Here is a 17,704-nt window from a genome sequence, read left to right as displayed (position 1 = left end):
ACAGCAAAATAACGGTTTGGTCATGTATACTTATTGTGTATCTAATTTATATTTTAATATATTTAACATCTACTGGTCATCCTGTCATCTGGGGGAGGGGGAGGGGAGTAAGAGGTGAAAAATTGGAACAAGAGGTTTGGCAATTGTTAATACTGTAAAGTTACCCATACATATAACCTGTAAATAAAAGGCTATTAAATTAAAAAAAAAAATAAAGATATGTTTAGAGGAACTGTACATGTTTAACATATACTGGATGACTTACTGTCCAAGGGAAGGGGAAGGAGAGAAGGGAGGGAGAAAAATTTGGAACACAAGGTTTTGCAAGGATGAATGTTGAAAACTATGCATGTATTTTGAAAATTAAAAGCTAAAAAAAAAATAAGTAAAGAACAAAGACTATCTTTTGCCTTTCTCTGTACCTCTAGTCCTTAGCTCAGTACTTAGCACATGGTAGGTATTTAATAAATACTTGTTGATAAGGATGAGGATGGAAACTGGAGCTTAGAGATGTGAAATTACTTCTTGCAAGCCAGTAAAAGCAGAGCCAGGATGCAAATTCTCCAAATCTGAGGCTCTTTCTCCCATTGCAGATGGACCCAGCGGATAGTGCTGGAGCCTTTGGGAAAGCCTGGAAGTCCAACCTTGCTTTAGACACAACAAGTCAAGTGGCTTTGGGCAAATCACTTAGCCTGTCCCAATCCCAGTTTTCCCATCTGTAAAATTGGAATAATAATAGCACCTACCTCACAGACTTGTGGAAGATCAAATAAGAAGAAACCCTTTGCAAATCTTAAGAGGCTCTATAAATGTTAGTGATGATTACATGTGTCCATTGGAACCTGAACACTGTCCTGCTGCGGAGGGCACCTGGGGAAAAACAAAATCTTAATATTTCCTTCTCCTGTTAGAACCAGGGGTTAGCTGAGCCAACTTGCTTACTGAGGAAGTGCTGTTTTCCAAGAATGCTTTAACTGGTGGCAAGGTTGGGCTGGTGGCCCTCAGGGGAAGTGAAAATTGCTAGAGCAGGAAAGTTAAACATCTGATGACTGGGGATGAGCCAGCAAAGGAGGGTGGAGCTGGGAGGGTGGGCCAAGAGAGATCCAATGAGGAACATGCTATAAAAGTCCCCCCAAAACAGCGAAGCCCTGTAATCTTTTTTTTTTTTTTTTCCTGGGTGAAAATATCCCTCCGTAGCCAACGGATTTGCCCAGGGAAGGGAAAGTGGAGCCCCAACCAATATGTAATATATTCCTGTCTGTGTTTGGTGCCAACCAGGGCCACTCCAGGAAAAAATTGGCCATGTGGGGGACACAAAGGCTTCCAGAAAAAACATGGTAGGGAAAGTTTCCATTACTGACAAACTGTATGAGAGTACTGTGTGCTACTTTGGCGTGTGTCCTTGGTTCTGAAGAGGGCCATGACATCAGGGAGATGATTCCGTGACATGATATCCATGTGAAAAAATTGATCAGAGAAATGCAGATTAAGGCAACTCTGAGGTACCATTACCTCTTTTTTTTTTTTTCTCAGATTGGCTAAGATGACAGGAAAAGTAATGACAAATGTTGGAGGGGACGTGGGAAAACTGGGACATTAATACATTATTGGTGGAGTTGTGAAATGATCCCGTGTGACAAGGATCTAAGTGACGGAAGGCTGGGCAAGATCACCTCCTGACTTTCCCCTCCAGGGCTGGGTCCAGTGGCCAGATACGGACCAAGGTGACTAGAGATGGCCAAGCTAAGGTCTCAGTAGCTGACTGTGCAAAGCTTTGGTCCTACTTCTCCAAGGCATGATGGCCTAGAAAAGCTCCCCATCTGAAAGCAGAAGTTTGACTCCTAGCTCCAACAGGGAATTAGCTGTGTCATTGGGCCTCAGCTTCCTCATCCCTAAAATGGGGATTAAGAAATACACTTGCAATTAAAACCACACCCAGAAAATTAACGACAATGATAAAGTTGGAACATTAACATGGGAGGATCTTCACAGCTGTTGGTGGTGCTGGGAACTGGTTCAATCAATCTGGAAAACAGTTTGGACGTAGGATTGAAAGTGATTAAATTGTTCATGGCATTTAGCTTAATGATGTAAGTTTTATAGACAGTTAGGTGGTGCAATGGATAGAGCATTGTGAAGTCAGGAAAACCCCGAGTTAAAATTTGTCTTTAGATACTGATTAGCTATGTGACCCTGGGCAAATTGGTGGTTTGCCCAAGGTCAAATGGCTTAATAATAGCACTGAGAGTTGTGGCAAGCTTCAAATGAGATTATTTGTAAAGCATTCAGCACAGTGTCTGACGCATAATAGATGCTATATAAATATTAGTTAATATATTATGAAGTACCGGGCAGCGAGATGGCACAGTGGGTAGACTGCCAGGCCTGGAGTCAGAAAAACCTGAGTTCAAATCTAGCCTCAGATAATTATGAGCTATACAACTCTGGACAAGTTTCTTATGCCCGTTTGCCTCAGTTTCCTCATCTGTAAAATGAGCAGGAGAAGGAAATGGCCAGCCACTCCAGTGAAAACCCCAGATAGAGTCATGAAGAGTCAGAAGTGATTAAAAAGATCAGACTGAACAACTGTGCTTCTGGAAGACAGTCTTAGGGTGGGGAGTCTACTTCATCACTGAGAAGTAGACAGCTTTGTCCAAAAAAAAAAAAAAAAAAATCAATAAAACTTTTTAAAAATTGGGGCATCAGGGTATAGAGCACAGATCTTGAAATCAGGAGGACCTGGATTCAAATGTGGCCTCAGTCACTTAGCCCAAGTTGCCTCAGAAAAACAAATAAATGAAATGAAAAGTATTTGTATTGTCTTTCTCAGAAGTTTAGCAAAGTTCATATGAGTTATAGGATATTAGGATTTTGCAAACTATTAAGGGCTAAATAAATGGGAGTCATTACCATTCAGGAAAGTAACTAATAGCCTTTCCCTGTGCATGGGATAGGTTTTATCCATTCCAGGCTTTAGGATTCCTAGTTGGACCAGGTTTCCTCTCTAATATAGACTTATTGCCTTGCTCTGTGGGGTTGATCCTGTAAATTACTCATGTCTGAATTTGTTTGTAAGTCAATGGTTTGGAACTCATGTTTCCCTAGGGAGACCATGTTCTAATGGTGGTTAGGTTCCCAAGCTAATCCACAAATGCCTATTTAACCCAAATTGTTCCTGAAATAATACCATTTAGTACTACTACTTGTCTGGACTGAAGCAAGCATTCAAAAAACCTAAGTCCCAGCTGGCATTGTAATTCTTTCCAAAAATCTCTGATTTTGTGGGTGCCAACCCTGACTGTACTCCTGCAGGCTGCAACTGTCTCCTTGTCCTAGGAAGACGTTTCAGGAATTTCTATGATTAAAACCTTGTCTTGGGGCAGGTATGTGGTGCAGTGGATAAAGTGATAGACCTGGAGTCAGGAAGTCAAAAATGATATTTACTGGCCAGGGGATCCCGGACAAGTCACTTAACCTAATTTGCCTCGGTTTCCTAATATGAAAAATGACTAACTCCAAAGCAAGTTGATAGGTGACCTAATATAGGGGATAAAGAGCTGGAAACCTAAATTAGTTAGAGACATATTAGTCCTCGGGCTTCAATTTCCTCATCGTAAAATAAGAAAATAGGACTTGATTATCTATAGGGCCTTTTTTCCAGCTCTTAATCTCTGACCCTATGATCATTTCAGTCTCAAAACTATTATCTTATTTAAAAGGCAGCTAGATGATACTGTGGATTGTTTAGATTCAGAAAGAACTGAGTTCAAATCCAGCTTCAGAAATTTACAAACTTTGTAACCCTTGGCAAGTCAGTTTTCTCATCTGTAAAATGGACATAATAATACCGCCTACTAATAATACCACCTGTTGAAGATGAGATAAAATTTATAAAATGTTTTACAAACCTTAAGACGCTGTAAAAATGCTAGTAATAATGATGATTTTAGAGTCCACACTGTAACCTAGTCATATAGATTAAGGAGTAGAAGAAAATCTTTAGAGATCCAAATCCTTCATTTTATGGATGGGGAAATTAAGGCCCAGAAAAGCAAAAATGATATGTCTGAGAGCACTTGATGGTAACTAAGCAGAACCAGGTCATAAGCCCAGGGAAACTACCACTAGATCCATGTCACTCAGCTTTTGGTCCTATGATCAGTCAGTCAGTCAATAAACATTTATGAATCATCTGTTATGAGCCAGACTTTGATAGCTCAAGTCATCCATCCTTTGGGTCAATACCGGAAGCCTTTATCTTGCTAGGAGTATCTGGAATTCAAGAATACTTCCACGAATGATAAAGCATTTTTGGTACACTTTGGGGAAAGAAAATGATTATTATTTATTTAATAGGATAGACCCAGAAAGCTAGTCTTTCCTTGGTTAAGAAAACAACTGAGCAGGTAGCTCTCCCTTCTCAGACTCAGATTAGGATTTCACAAAACAGAGCAGGAATCTCTTTTCAGGGCCCACTCCCACACATATGTGTTTACACTGTGGCCCCTTCACAGACAGACCGCCCTCCCCACTTCCACCTGCCAAAAAACAACAAAAACACATTAGATACACTTGTCAATTTATAGAGGGATAGAGACAGGGAGGGGCCAAGAGTCACTCATGTTTAAAATAGCAGCTATTAGGCCTTTATTTTGTCTGTAACTTAACACCCATCATTTGTTGAGTTTCTCTCAGACATTCTTTGATGTTATTATTCAAATTTTGTGGTCAGAAGTCAAAGTTTTTACTAAGAATTCTTGGCATATGTAGTCATATAAAAATGCTCAGTAACTTCAGAATTTTTTTTCCTTACCTGCCATATACATTTCTATCTTTCTTTCTTTTTTGCTGAGGCAGTTGGGGTTAAGTGACTTGCCCAGGGTCACACATACATTTCTATTTTTTTAAAAAATGTTTTATTCATCTTTTTTCTAAATGCTATTGCTTTGCAATGATGACTTTAACAAATGTTAACTTAGAGAAAACTTGTATCAAGGTGATTTCAGTGCTGGGCCTACAATCAAGAAGCCTTGAGTTCAAATCCAACCTTAGGTATTTACTAGCTATGTGATCCTGAACTTGTCAGTTTACTTCTGTTTGCCTCAGTTTCCTCATCTGTTAAATAGGGATAACATCTACCTCAAAAGATTACTATAAGAATGAAACGAGATAGTATTTGTAAAGAGCACTGGCACATAGTAGGTACTGTATAAATATTTACTCCCTCTCCTTCCTTTCCCACTCCCCTCAGTCCCAATGGACTCTCCTCTAATCTCTCCTCTAATCTATCCTTCAGGAATAAGTATGGTTATATCACTTCCCTGCTCAGAAATAAATAAAGTTCTAACTTTTTTTCCTGGCTTTGAAAGTCCTCTGCAATATGGCACTCCCTCTGTCTTTCCAGCCTTTGCTCATCTTACTTTTCTTCATGTTTCTATATTCCAATCACAATCTTTTATAATACAAAGCATTGAACAAGATGAGACAGCGTGGTTCAGTGGGAAGACTGGAACCAAAGGGTCTGGGTTGAAATCCCAAATGTGACTCTTATTATCTGTGTGATCTTGGCCAAATTACCCAAGCTCCCTGGTCCTCAGTTAGGCCAGATGACCTCTGCAAATCCTTTGTTTAGCATTCAAAGTCCTTGGTGACATCCTCCTAGCCCTCCCCTTCCCTTTCCCCACCTTTCCAGTCTCATTACAACTCAGTCCCAGCCTGTACTCTTGGATCCCATAACAATGGTCTTTATTGCTGTTTCACAAATGAGACACTCCATCTCTCAGCTCCAGGCACTTTCACTGACTGTTTCCCAAGCCTGGAACTCTCCTTCCTCACTTCTGTCTACTGCCTTACTTTGTTGTTCAGTCCTCTCAGCACTGTCTGACCCCATTTGGGGTTTTCTTAACAAAGATACCATACTGGTTTGCCATTCCCTTCTCCGGCTCATTTTACAGATGAGGAAATTGAGGCAGACAAGGTGAAGTGACTTGTCCAGACTCACACAGATAGATAGTGTCTGAAGTTGGATTTGAATTCAGGTCTTCCTGACTCCAGACCCAGCCTCTGTCCACTGTACCACCTAACTGCCCTACTGGCTTCCCTGAAATTTCAACTAAAATCCCACTTTCTACAGGAAGTCTTCCTCAATGACCCCTAATAGTAGTGATGGGGTCCTTTGGAACATTGATGGCTCTCTAGGGCAGCAGGGAAGGACAATGATAAAAATCCACTTAGTCTTGTGGTCCCACCCTCTGTGGAGGTCATGGGCCATCCAATGTCAAACCCCTAAAGTTAAATTTCCTATAAATCTGTTCATGGCCCATGCCATCTTTGCTGAATCCTTCTTGGGATTATAGCCCACCATGGCACTCTACCTCATGGTGCCTTCCCCTCACCCATGCCATGATTCCCCCACCATCCTTCATGATGTCCCTTCTCTCAGCTCCCACCATGGCTCATAGCTCATTTCTTTCTCCATATAGTTAATTTACTCCTTTAGGGAACTAAACTACCAGCTAAAGGTATGCTCCCACCCCATGGGGTGTTTCCTTTCTCCTGGTTAATTGTGGATTCTATTGAGGAACTTGTCTTTTCCATCATTAATTGTTAAAAACCTCTTTCCTTGCTAACTATATGCTGTATTTCATATTTACCATTCCTTGTGTATATTATTATATCTCTTCATTTTGTCTGTAACCTCTTCTCCTAAATAAAACCGCCTTTTGCCAAAGACAATGACCATTGTGAATTCTTCCCATGACCAAACCCCACATTTGTTATCTACTATCTCATCATTTGATGCTGAACCCTAAACACATCATATGGTGCTCATTACATCGCTAGTTCCCTCCTTCTGTTAATTATTTCCCAATTATTCCAGATATAGATTTTTTGTATTTATTTGTTTGCTTGTTGTCTCTCTTATTAGGTTGTCAGCTCTGTGAGGGGAGGGACTCCTTTTCATATTTACAATGCTTAACACAGTACCTGAAACATAATAGACACTTAATAAATGCTTATTAACTGATTGACAAAAGAAATCAACACAATAGTTGTGTCTGACAATGTGTGTCTCATCATAAACACTTTTCTTCTGAATAAAGGACATATACTTTACATTAGCTTTTTAAGTCATGACTGTTTAGTGCACTGATAAGTTCTGTTGTCCTTCAAAATTATTTTCCTTTATGCTATTATGGTCTTTATGTAAACTGTTCCCTTGGTTATTATTGTTGCTGCCACTGCTGCTGTTTAGTCTTTTTTTTCTTTTTCTTTTTCTTTTCTTTTCTTTTCTTTTCTTTTTTTTTTTTTTTGCTGAGGCAAAGGGAGTTAAGTGACTTGTCCAGGGTCATACAGCTAGAAAGTGTTAAGTGTCTGAGACCAGATTTGAACTCAGGTCCTCTTGACTTCAAGGGTGTTTAGTCATTTTCAATCATGTCTGATTCTTTGTGATTCCTTTTGTTTGATTTTTTGTTTTTTTGTTTTGTTTTGTTTTGTTTTTTTTAGCAAAGACACTAGAGCAATTTTTTGGTTTGTTCTTTGCTATTTTCTTCTAAAGCTCATTTTATAGATGAGGAAACTGAGGCAAACTGTTAGTGTCATACTACTAGTATGTATCTGAGGTCAAATTTGAATTCAAGTCATCCTGATTCTAGATGCAGCACTTTATCCATCCTTCCCTGGTTATCTTAATGTAATTTGAATGAGATTCAGGGTTCTAGGATGCCATAACAGGAGGGGATTGAGTATGGAAGAACAGAACAGAACATAGGATAAGAGAGAGCAGCTTTATAAAGGGAAAATATTCACACTTAACAAAGGCAATAAGGAAAGCTAGAAGGTCAGGTTCTGGCGAAAAGCCTTGTGGACTTTGTTGTTGTTGTTTGTTTGCTTAGAAATTTTTTTCCTCGTGTCTTTTTCCCTTTTGATCTGATTTTTCTTAAATAGCATGAGGAATGTGGACATATGTTTAGAAGAATTGCACACGTTTAATTTACATTGGATTGCTTGCTGTCTTGGGTGGGTGGAGAGGAAGGAAAATTTGGAACACAAGGTTTTGCAAAGGAGAATGTTAAAAACTATCTTTACATATATTTAGGAAAATAAAATACTATTCAAAAGGAAAGAAAAGCCTGGTGGAAAGGGGGCACCAAAATCAATAAAGCTCAGAGGGTTTTTGTAAGGTTCTTTTTTGAGTTGAGAAGTACTAGACATTGAGGACAAGGACCAAGGAGTCCGGACATGGAGTACAAGTCAAAGGTTAGGTACTGACTTGTGTCAGGATGAAATGGGAATGCCTGGAGAATTAAAGGGCTGGTGGATATTCAGATTCCTTACCAGTTGGGCATGGGGCTTTTGATTTTTTCCAAAGGCCTTGAATTATCTAAGCAATTGAGAGGATTTGAATTTCCTCAGTGTCTTCATTTAGTAGGACAAATTATAGACTCTTACTTTGGGGCTGCCTACTTTTCTCAGTTTCTATTCCACAAATCTTCCCATTTTTTCTTTGTATTTATCATTTCTTATTATGACACTCAGATAACACCATAAATTTAGTCATTCCTCAATGAAAAAGCACAAACTCAGAATTTTTTTTCCTTTTGTTACTTCCTTGTTCCTTTTTATGGAGAAGACAGGGCAGAATTGCTGAAGTTGAATTCAATTCCATTATACAAACACTTAATTTTTGTTTAAATAATAGCTTTTTATTTTTCAAAATATATGCAAAAAAAACCTTGAAAACCTTGGGTTCCAAATTTTTCTCCCTTCTTTGCCTCACCCACCTCCCCTAGACAGCAAGCAATCTAATATATGTTAAACATGTACAATTCTTCTATCCATATTTCCACATTTATCTCACTGAACAACAAAAATCAGATCAAAAAGGAAAAAAATGAAAAAAAACAAAAAGCAAGCAAACAACAATAAAAAAGGCGTAAAAACTATGTCGTTATCCACATTCCTGACAATACTCTTTCTGGATGTAGATGGCTCTCTTCATCATAAATCTATTGGAATTGACCTGAATCACTCCTTGTTGAAAAGATTCACATCTACCAGAACTGATCATTACATAATCTTGTTACTGTGTACAATGTTCTCTTGATTCCATTCACTTCACTCAGTATCAGTTCATGTAAGTCTCTCCAGGCCTTTCTGAAATCATCCTACTAATCATTTCTTATCAAACAATAATATTCCATAACATTCATATAACATAACTTATTCAGACCTTCTCCAACTAATAGCCCTCCACTCAGTTTCCATTTTTTTGCCACTCCAAAAAAGGCTGCTACAAACTTTTTTTTATGAAAACATTTTTTCCTCGTAAATTTATTTTTTAATGCACATTGCTTTATGAATCATGTTGGGAGAGAAAAATCAGAACAAAAGGGAAAACCATGAAAGTGATTTTTAAAAAAATTTTTAAAAGAAGTGAATGTAGCATATGTTGATTTATATTGTTTCCTTAGTTCTTTTTCTGGATGCAGATGACATTTTCTGTCCAAAGTCTATTGGGGTTGCTTTGGATCACTGACCCACTGAGAAGAACCAAATCCTTCATAACTGATCATCTCATATTCTTGCTGTTATCATGTACAATGTATTCCTGGTTCTGCTTATTTTGCTCAGCTTCAGTTCATGTAAATCTTTCCAGGCCCTTTTAAAATTAGCTTGTTCATCATTTTTTTATTGAACAATAATATTCCATTATCTTCATGTACCACAACTTGTTCAGTCATTCTTCATTTGATGAGCATCTACTCATTTTCTAATTCTTTGCCACAACAAAAAGAGCTGCTACAAACATTTTTGCACATCTGGGTCCTTTTTCCTCCTTTATGATTTCCTTGGAATACAGATCAGTAATGGGACTGCTGGATCAAAGGGTATACACAGTTTTATAGGTCTTTGGGCATAAATTCCAAATTGTTCTCCAGTGTGGTTGAATCATTTCACAATTCTACCAACAATGCATTAGTATCCCAGTTTTCCCATATCTCCTCCAACATTTATCATTATTTTTTTCTGTCATCTTAGCAAATATGAGAAATATGAGGTGGTACCTCAGAGTTGTTTTAATTTTATGCAAACACTTATTAAGAGCTTCTTGTGTGTCTAGAAGCTTAAGGGAAACATATCCCAAACCAAGGTTCTTTTTCTTCCCAAACCTACTCTTCCTTCCTTCACAATTCCTATGTGTCACTACCATAAATCTGATCTCCCACATTACTATCATTTTCTTCCTTTGCTCTCTTCTTAACCCTTTGCAGTTTGTCTTCAGATCTCATTATTCAACTGAAACTGCTCCCTCCAAAGTCATCAGTGATCTCAGCATTATAAAATCTAACATCCTTTTCTCAACCCTCATCCTTTTTGATCTCTCTTGCAGTTTTTAATATTGTAGATTGCTTTATTTTTTTTTTTTTATTGTTCTCTCTAGGTTTTTGTGGCTTTGTTCTCTCTCCTTTCTCTTCTTTCCTGTCAGATTGCTCCGTCTCAATACTCCCTTTGCACCGTCTTTAGCCAGGTCACAGCTGTTCACCATGGGTGTCTCCCAAAGCTCAGTTCTGTGCCCTCTTCTCCTGTGCTAATTTACTTGGTGATCTCATCAACTTCCATAGATTCAACTATCATATCAATGCAGATGTTTCTCAGATCCATTTGTCCAGTTCTCATCTCTCTTCTGACCTTGTTTCATATTTCCATCTCAAGCTGGATGTCCTGTAAACATCTTAAATCCAAAATATCCAGAACTGAGCTAATTATCTTTCCCTCCAAACCCTCCAATCTTCCAAATTTCCCTATTATTATTGAAACTACTACCATCTTCCCAGTCACTTAGGCTTGTGAGCTAGATGCCATCAGCCACTCTTCACTCCATATTAAATCTGTTACCAAGTCTTGTCATTTCTGCCTTTGTAATATCTCTCAAATACTCTCTCTTCTCTCCTGTGACACTGCTATTAAATTGGTGTAAGCACCTCTTTATTTAATAAACTTCAGTAGCTCCCTATTTCTTCTAGGAAAAACAGAAAATCCTATTTGACTTTCAAAACCCTTTACAACCCAGGCCTCTCCCACTTTTCCAGGCTTACACCTTACTCACCCTCACTACTGTAATCCATTGACTTTCCTTACTCTTTCACAAACAAAATATTCCATCTTCTAAGTGGAGGCATTTTCACAGGCTGGACCCTATGTCTGAAATCCTCTCCCTCTTCATTTCTACCTCCTGTTTTCCTTTAAGCGTCAAATAAAGTCTTACCTTTTGCAAAAGATCTTTGCCAGGCATCCTTATTCCTGGTGCCTTCTCCCTGAGAACACCTCCAATTTATCTTGCATATAGCTTATTTATAAGTAAGTGTCAGTGTGTTATCTATAGATTATAAGGTCCTTGAGAATAAGGATGGTGTCCTGCCTTTTTTGTATACTCAACTCTTAGCATACTCTTTGATTTGTAGAAGACATTTAGCAAATGCTTGTTGATCAATTCTTCCCTTGATTCTTCCCTTTTTCTCTTTCTCATATGTAATAAATTATCAAATCCAGTTGATTTTACCTCTGAACTTGTATTCCAACCATCTTTTTCCTCTCTACTCCCACTATTAGTCTAATATATTCCCAAATTCACACCTTTCTAGACTACTACAGTAGCTCGTCTTCCCCCAACTGTAACCTATCCATCATGAACAGATAGGTCATATCACTTCTCTTGTGATTCTTATTCTACCAAATGAAAACCAAATTCCTTTGCCTGACATTCAAGGCTCTCTGCATTACAGCATCTATTTCTATTTCTCTAAACTTATCTCGCCTTACTTTCCCACACACAAACCATGCAACAATCTGATGGCACTGATTAGAGCACAGAATAGCTAAGGTCTTCCACTGTCCTTGCTATTTCTTATGCCTAAATAGCATTTCCCCCCTTCTCTGTGATTTTTTTCCCCTTCTTTAAGCTCAGTTCAATGACTATACCTCTTATATGACTCTCTTATTCAGTGAAAACCTTCCTACTTGAACTTCACATAGCATATTTCCTATACCTCTCTGGTGCATTTATAACATATAACCTGAATGTCAGAATCTGAACTCAAAAATAGTCCAGGTTAAATCTCTGAGGTTTCTCTCTAAGAGTTTCTATGGTTTATATCCCCACTTAAGGTTACCCCAGGGAACATCAGGGTCTGGCTTGTGTCTTTTTTTTAAGTATTTCAATTCCCCCAAAGCATCAGATTAACCAGAATGTTAAACATAGAACAGGTTTATTAAAGTCAGTAAAGAACAGAGAAAGTAATCATTATACTCACTATCTGGTGAGCTCCATTTCCTTCCCTAATTTCAGAGGTTCATTCACAATCCCTGCCAGTTAAAGGTATTGCCACTCCTTGGGCACCATAGTGGACTTCTTGCAAGTTTGTGTTCAGTGCTTCTCCTCAACACAAGTAGGGGGTAGCAGTGGTCCCCTCAATCCCATATCTGTCTGCCATTGATCACTCTTACACACTCTCCTGATCTGTCTCTCCTCTCAGCAGAGTCGCAGCTGGGCCGTGGGACTTCTCTGCATTCACACAGCAGGATTTGTTTGCTGTCTTGGAGAGAAAGGAGGTGGGGTGAGAAGGAAGAAAATTTGGAACACAAGGTTTTGCAAAGGTGAATGTTGAAAACTATTTTTACAAGTATTTGAGAAAATAAGATACTTTTTTGCTTAATTTTTAATAATAGCCTTTTATTTTCAAAATACATGCAAAGATAATTTTCAACATTCAACCTTGCAAAACCTTGTGTTCCAAATTTTTCTCCTCCCTTCCCCCATGCCCCTCCCCTAGAAAGCAAGTAATCTGATATAGATTAAACATGTGCAATTCTTCCAAATACTTAAAAAATGTTTTTAAAAATTTCTTAAGAAATTTTGTGGTAGTAATAGCTAGCATCTGGGCCACGTCCCGTTGTCCTGATCTATATCTTGCCACTGGACCCGGATAGCTTTGCACAAGCCTCCCTCACATGCACAAGTCTCATACAAGGTTATTGTGAGAATCAGATGAGATAGCAGATATGTGTACAGGGCTCTGTAATTACCATCAAATAAGAATCTTGGTGTTAAAAGGGGCAGACCTCAGACAACACTGAGTCCAAACCATACCTGCATCCAGGGCCTTTTCCAGTCATCCTGATCTATTTCCTTCCACTGGACCCAGATGGTTCCTAAGGAGAAAGTGAGTCACCCTCACGTAAGTGCAATTCACTTGCGTATCACAGCATCATCTTCCTGAAGCCATGATCCTTTTCCAGAACAAAGGACAAATAGCAATGTTACCATCTATACAGGGCTCTAAGGTTTACAGGACACTTTGCATGTGTTATCTATTTTATTCCCATGACAACCTTGTAAAGTGGGTGCTGTTATCCCATTTCACAGATGAGGCTCAGAAAGTTCAAATGTTTCATACATAGTTATATTGCATGTCTGAGAAAGGATTTGAACTCAGCTCTTGACTCCAGAATTCTGTCCACTAAGCCAATCAGCTATACCTCCCCTAGCTTCTAGCAAAGTGGCAAAATGTGTTTACTTAACATTCCTTGCCCATTTGGGGCTTGAAGTCTTAAAGGGAATAGGTTGATATTCAGTCATTGTCAGGAGTGTCTTACTCTTTGGGCATAAATTCCATCTGGAGTTTTCAAAGATATTGGAACGGTTTGCCGTTTCCTTCTCCAAAGGAAATTGAGACAGAGTTAAGTGATTTGCCCAGGGTCACACAATCAGTGTTTGAGACCACTGAATTCAGGAACATAAGTCTTCCTGACTCCTGACCAAGTGCTCTGTGCACCATGACACCAGACAGCTGCCCCTCTAGGGAACAGGACCCATATACAAACATAACACAAAACCCTAAATATCTTAGAAAAGTATAGAGCAACTAGATGGTGTCGTGGATAGAATTCAGGAGGATCAGGGTTCAATATGACTTCAGCCAATAGCTGTCACTTAACTTAGATTGGGAAAGAAGGAAGGAAGGAAGGAAGGAAGGAAGGAAGGAAGGAAGGAAGGATGGAGGGAAAGAAGGAGGGAGGGAAGGAAGGAAGGAAGGAAGGAAGGAAGGAAAGAAGGAAAGAAGGAAGGAAGGAAGGAAGGAAGGAAGGAAGGAAGGAAGGAAGGAAGGAGGGAAAGAAGGAGGGAGGGAAGGAAGGAAGGAAGGAAGGAAGGAAGGAAGGAAGGAGAAAAGAAAGAAGGAAGGAAGGAAGGATGGAAGGAAGGAAGGAAGGGAGGGAGGAATTTACAAAGTGTCTTTGGTGGGGAAGACATTATTCCCTGGAAGGACTAAAGAAAGTTTCTTGGAAGAAGTAGGATATAAACTGAACTTTCAAAAGATAGGGTATAAGCTAAGCTTTTGAGGATAAGGAGATATTCACAAGTAGGGTTGGAGTTGGAGCATTCAGGGATAGGACCTACACCATGGCATTATTAGGGCCCCACTACACAACTGAGCTAACCAGCCAAAGGAAAGAACTGAATGAGAAGCCAAGAAAATCGGGCTCTAGTCACTCAGTCAGTCAATACACATTTATTAAGCACTGACTCTGTGCCAGACACCATGTTAAGTTCTGGAAACACAAGAAAAGGCAAAAACACAGTCCCTGCCCTTAAGGAGATTCTAATGGTAGAGGCAACATGCTACCAAACACGTATGTATGTAGAAGACATGTACAGTACAAATGGGAGATAATCTCAGAAGGGAAGGTACTATTTGTCAGAAGGTGAGATTTGAGCTGGACCTTGAAGAAAGATGGGAAAGTCAAGAAAAAGTGAGAAAAAGTGAGGAGTGATGATCAACTATGAAAGTCTTGGTTCTTCTCAGCAGTTCAATGAACCAAAGCAATCCCAATAGATTCTGGCCTGAAAATGCCATCTGATCCGGAAAAAGAACTGAGGAGATTGAATGTAAATCAACACATGTTATGTTCACTTGGTTTTTCTGTTTTTTAATCTCTCCCATGGTTTTTCCCTTTTGCTCTGATTTTTCTCTCCCAATATGATTCATAAAGCAATGTGTATTAAAAATAAATACATTTACCAGGAAAAGAAATGAAAAAGAGTTAAGGAGAGGGAACATGCTAGGTATGAGGGAAAGCCAATGAGAAGATCCAAAGATGGGAGATAGAGTGACCTCTGTAGAGATCCACAAGGAAGGCAACATCATTGGACTATACAGTGGGGGGAGGAAAGTAAAGTAGAAGAAGACAGGAAAAGTGTGGAGGTTGTGAAGGGCTTCAGATGAGGATTTTGTACTTGATCCTGGAGGTAAGAGGAAGTCACAAGAATGTAATAAATAAGGTGCTGTGGTCAGACCTTTAGGAAGCAACTGAGTAGAGGATGAGCTGGAGTTAGGAGATGCATGGGGCAGAGAAATCAGGTAGAGAGCCTGTACCAAATGGATTTATATGAGAGATGTTGGCAAAGTAGAAATAACACTAACTATGAACTTTGCAACCTTAGCTCTCCACCTCAGTTTACTCCTTTATCAAACAAGGAAGTTCAACTAGAATCAGTGACTATTAGCCCAGTGCCTTTGAAGTTTTTTTTTTTCAATATTTTGATAACTATATTTTATTTCATGCATTTAAAAACTTTTTTTCTGAGAAAAAAGTGGCTAGGTTTCACCAGTTTGCCAAAATACAGATCACCTTGCTCTGATGACTTCTAATATTCCTTCTCAATTTTAGGAGGTTATGGACCCATGGACCTCAGAGGGGCAGCAGCTCCCCCCCCCCAAAAAAAGTGCTAATTATCCCATTGGTATAGCAAGGAAATAACCGTGACATCCCATGAAATTCCATTAAAAAAAATAAAAAGAAATGGGCAAAAAAAAAAAAAAAAAGCCTGCAAAGAATCCCAAAGATCTTCAGCCTCACTCCCCTAGATATATGCCCCAAGTCTCTTCCTGCTCCTCCCTCCTGGAAAGTACACTCTGCACTTGGAGCTGTGGCTAGGGCAGCCTTAGCTAAAAGGTGCCCCCCCAAACACACACACATGTATCAAGGTAGTGCCAAACCAACAGAGCCTTCCTGAGCCAAGGGGCTTGGCTTTGAGTACATGGGCTGGCTGGATTGCTCATACCAGTCAGGACAGGAAATTTATAAATACTGCCTCCGTCAGCACCCAGAAAAATACTGCTGGATTCTGTTTGGAAAAAAAAAAAAGGAGGGAAAGAGGGTCTATAAGCCAAAAAGGAAGAGAAAAATAGGGCTCAAGGATTAGAAAGTCACAGGATTTTTATTTTGTGATTTTTTTTCTCCCTCCAGCTCTGTCAATTTCTATTTTGAACTTAACCAACACCAAATAGAATGGCTATTTCCTTGTACATAGTACCAAAAAAAGAGTATTGGAATTGAAACTACACTCTATACTGTCCCTATATTGAACCACTTGCTTTTTCTTTTAAAATATATAATAAAATCAACTGGTAGCTTCCCAAACTGTTCCATGGCCTGGACTGATGGTCATAGTATGTTCCAAGGTTTAGTGCTAAGAAATGGGTGGCTAGGCTTTACCAGAATGCCAAAGAAGAACATACATGACACAAATAAAATTAAAAGCTGCTGCTCTGGTGATCTCTACAAAAAATTTAAATTATAAAAATTTATTTTTGTTTTTCAGTTTCATATTCTCTTTCTTCCTCTATCCCTTACCCACCCATGGAGAAAATAAGAAATATGATACTTATTACATACATAGAGTCATTCAAAATATTTCCATTTTAGCTACATTCTGAATTTTTAAAAAACTGAAACAAGAAAAGTAAGGACAGGAAAAAAAATGCTTCAATCTGCATTCTGAATCCATCGGTTTTCTGTCTGAAGGTGGATAGCATTTTATATCATGAGTCAGTAGATAATCGAATTAATCAGAGTTCCCAAGTCTTTCATAGTTGATTATTTTTACAATATTGCTATTACTATTTAGACTGTTCCATTGTTCTGCTCACTTTGCTTTGCATCAGTTCACTTAAGTCTTTCCAAGTTTTTCTAAAAACCATTCCCTTCCTTTCTTATAGCTTCATAGTATTCCATCACATTTGTATGTCATAAATTGTAGTGTTCCCCAACTGATGAGCATCCCCCCCCCATTTTTAACAGTTTGCCACAACAAAAAGAGCTGCTATAAATATTTTTGTACATATGGATCATTCTCATTTTTCTGTGATCTCCTTGGTGCATATACCTAATAACAGTATTGTTAGCTTCACTAAGAAAAAAATGAAAAAACAGAGGAATACTATAAGTGGGTAAGCAGAGGCAGGATAAAGACCTAAGTCTCCCGATATCCAGACTAATATTCTTGTTATTACCTTATTCTGGACTAAGATTGATTCATTAACGGTCTTTTTATGGAAGCCCCTATTCCTGCACCACTCTCTCAAATAGCTGACTTTAAAATCATCCTTCTACCATTATTTTCCATTAACTTCCTGTGACTGTCCTGGGACAATGTGCTTCTTCTGTTCTTTCTTTAAAAACTAAAGAAAGAATTTCCTGAAGCTTTGGGGCTCTTATTTCCCCTCTTTGCTCATTCTCCTCTTCCCACAAATCTGCAAGATGATTTTGTCTGCCATCTTGGGTCACCTTTCCTGGCAAAATAGCCAAGATGAATTTTCTTCTTTTATGCTTGAAGTCACAGAGAAGGACCCAGAAAGGGACA

The 17,704-nt window shown here is 38.8% G+C and overlaps 1 long non-coding RNA gene across 1 annotated transcript; it reads right to left on the bottom strand.

Annotated features, from left to right (window-relative positions):
- Window positions 1-728: 728 nt before the first annotated feature.
- Window positions 729-14,003, bottom strand: LOC116419651. The gene is made up of 3 exons (XR_004229916.1): window positions 13,151-14,003; window positions 12,315-12,596; window positions 729-870 (listed from the first exon to the last, which is right to left on the bottom strand). It is a non-coding gene; the product is annotated as an uncharacterized LOC116419651 (long non-coding RNA).
- Window positions 14,004-17,704: the final 3,701 nt, after the last annotated feature.

This window comes from Sarcophilus harrisii, chromosome 1, assembly GCF_902635505.1.
Source record: "Sarcophilus harrisii chromosome 1, mSarHar1.11, whole genome shotgun sequence".
Lineage (NCBI taxonomy): Eukaryota > Metazoa > Chordata > Mammalia > Dasyuromorphia > Dasyuridae > Sarcophilus > Sarcophilus harrisii.
Note: the sequence above shows the minus strand (reverse complement) of the source record. Positions and strands in the feature narration are given on the sequence as shown.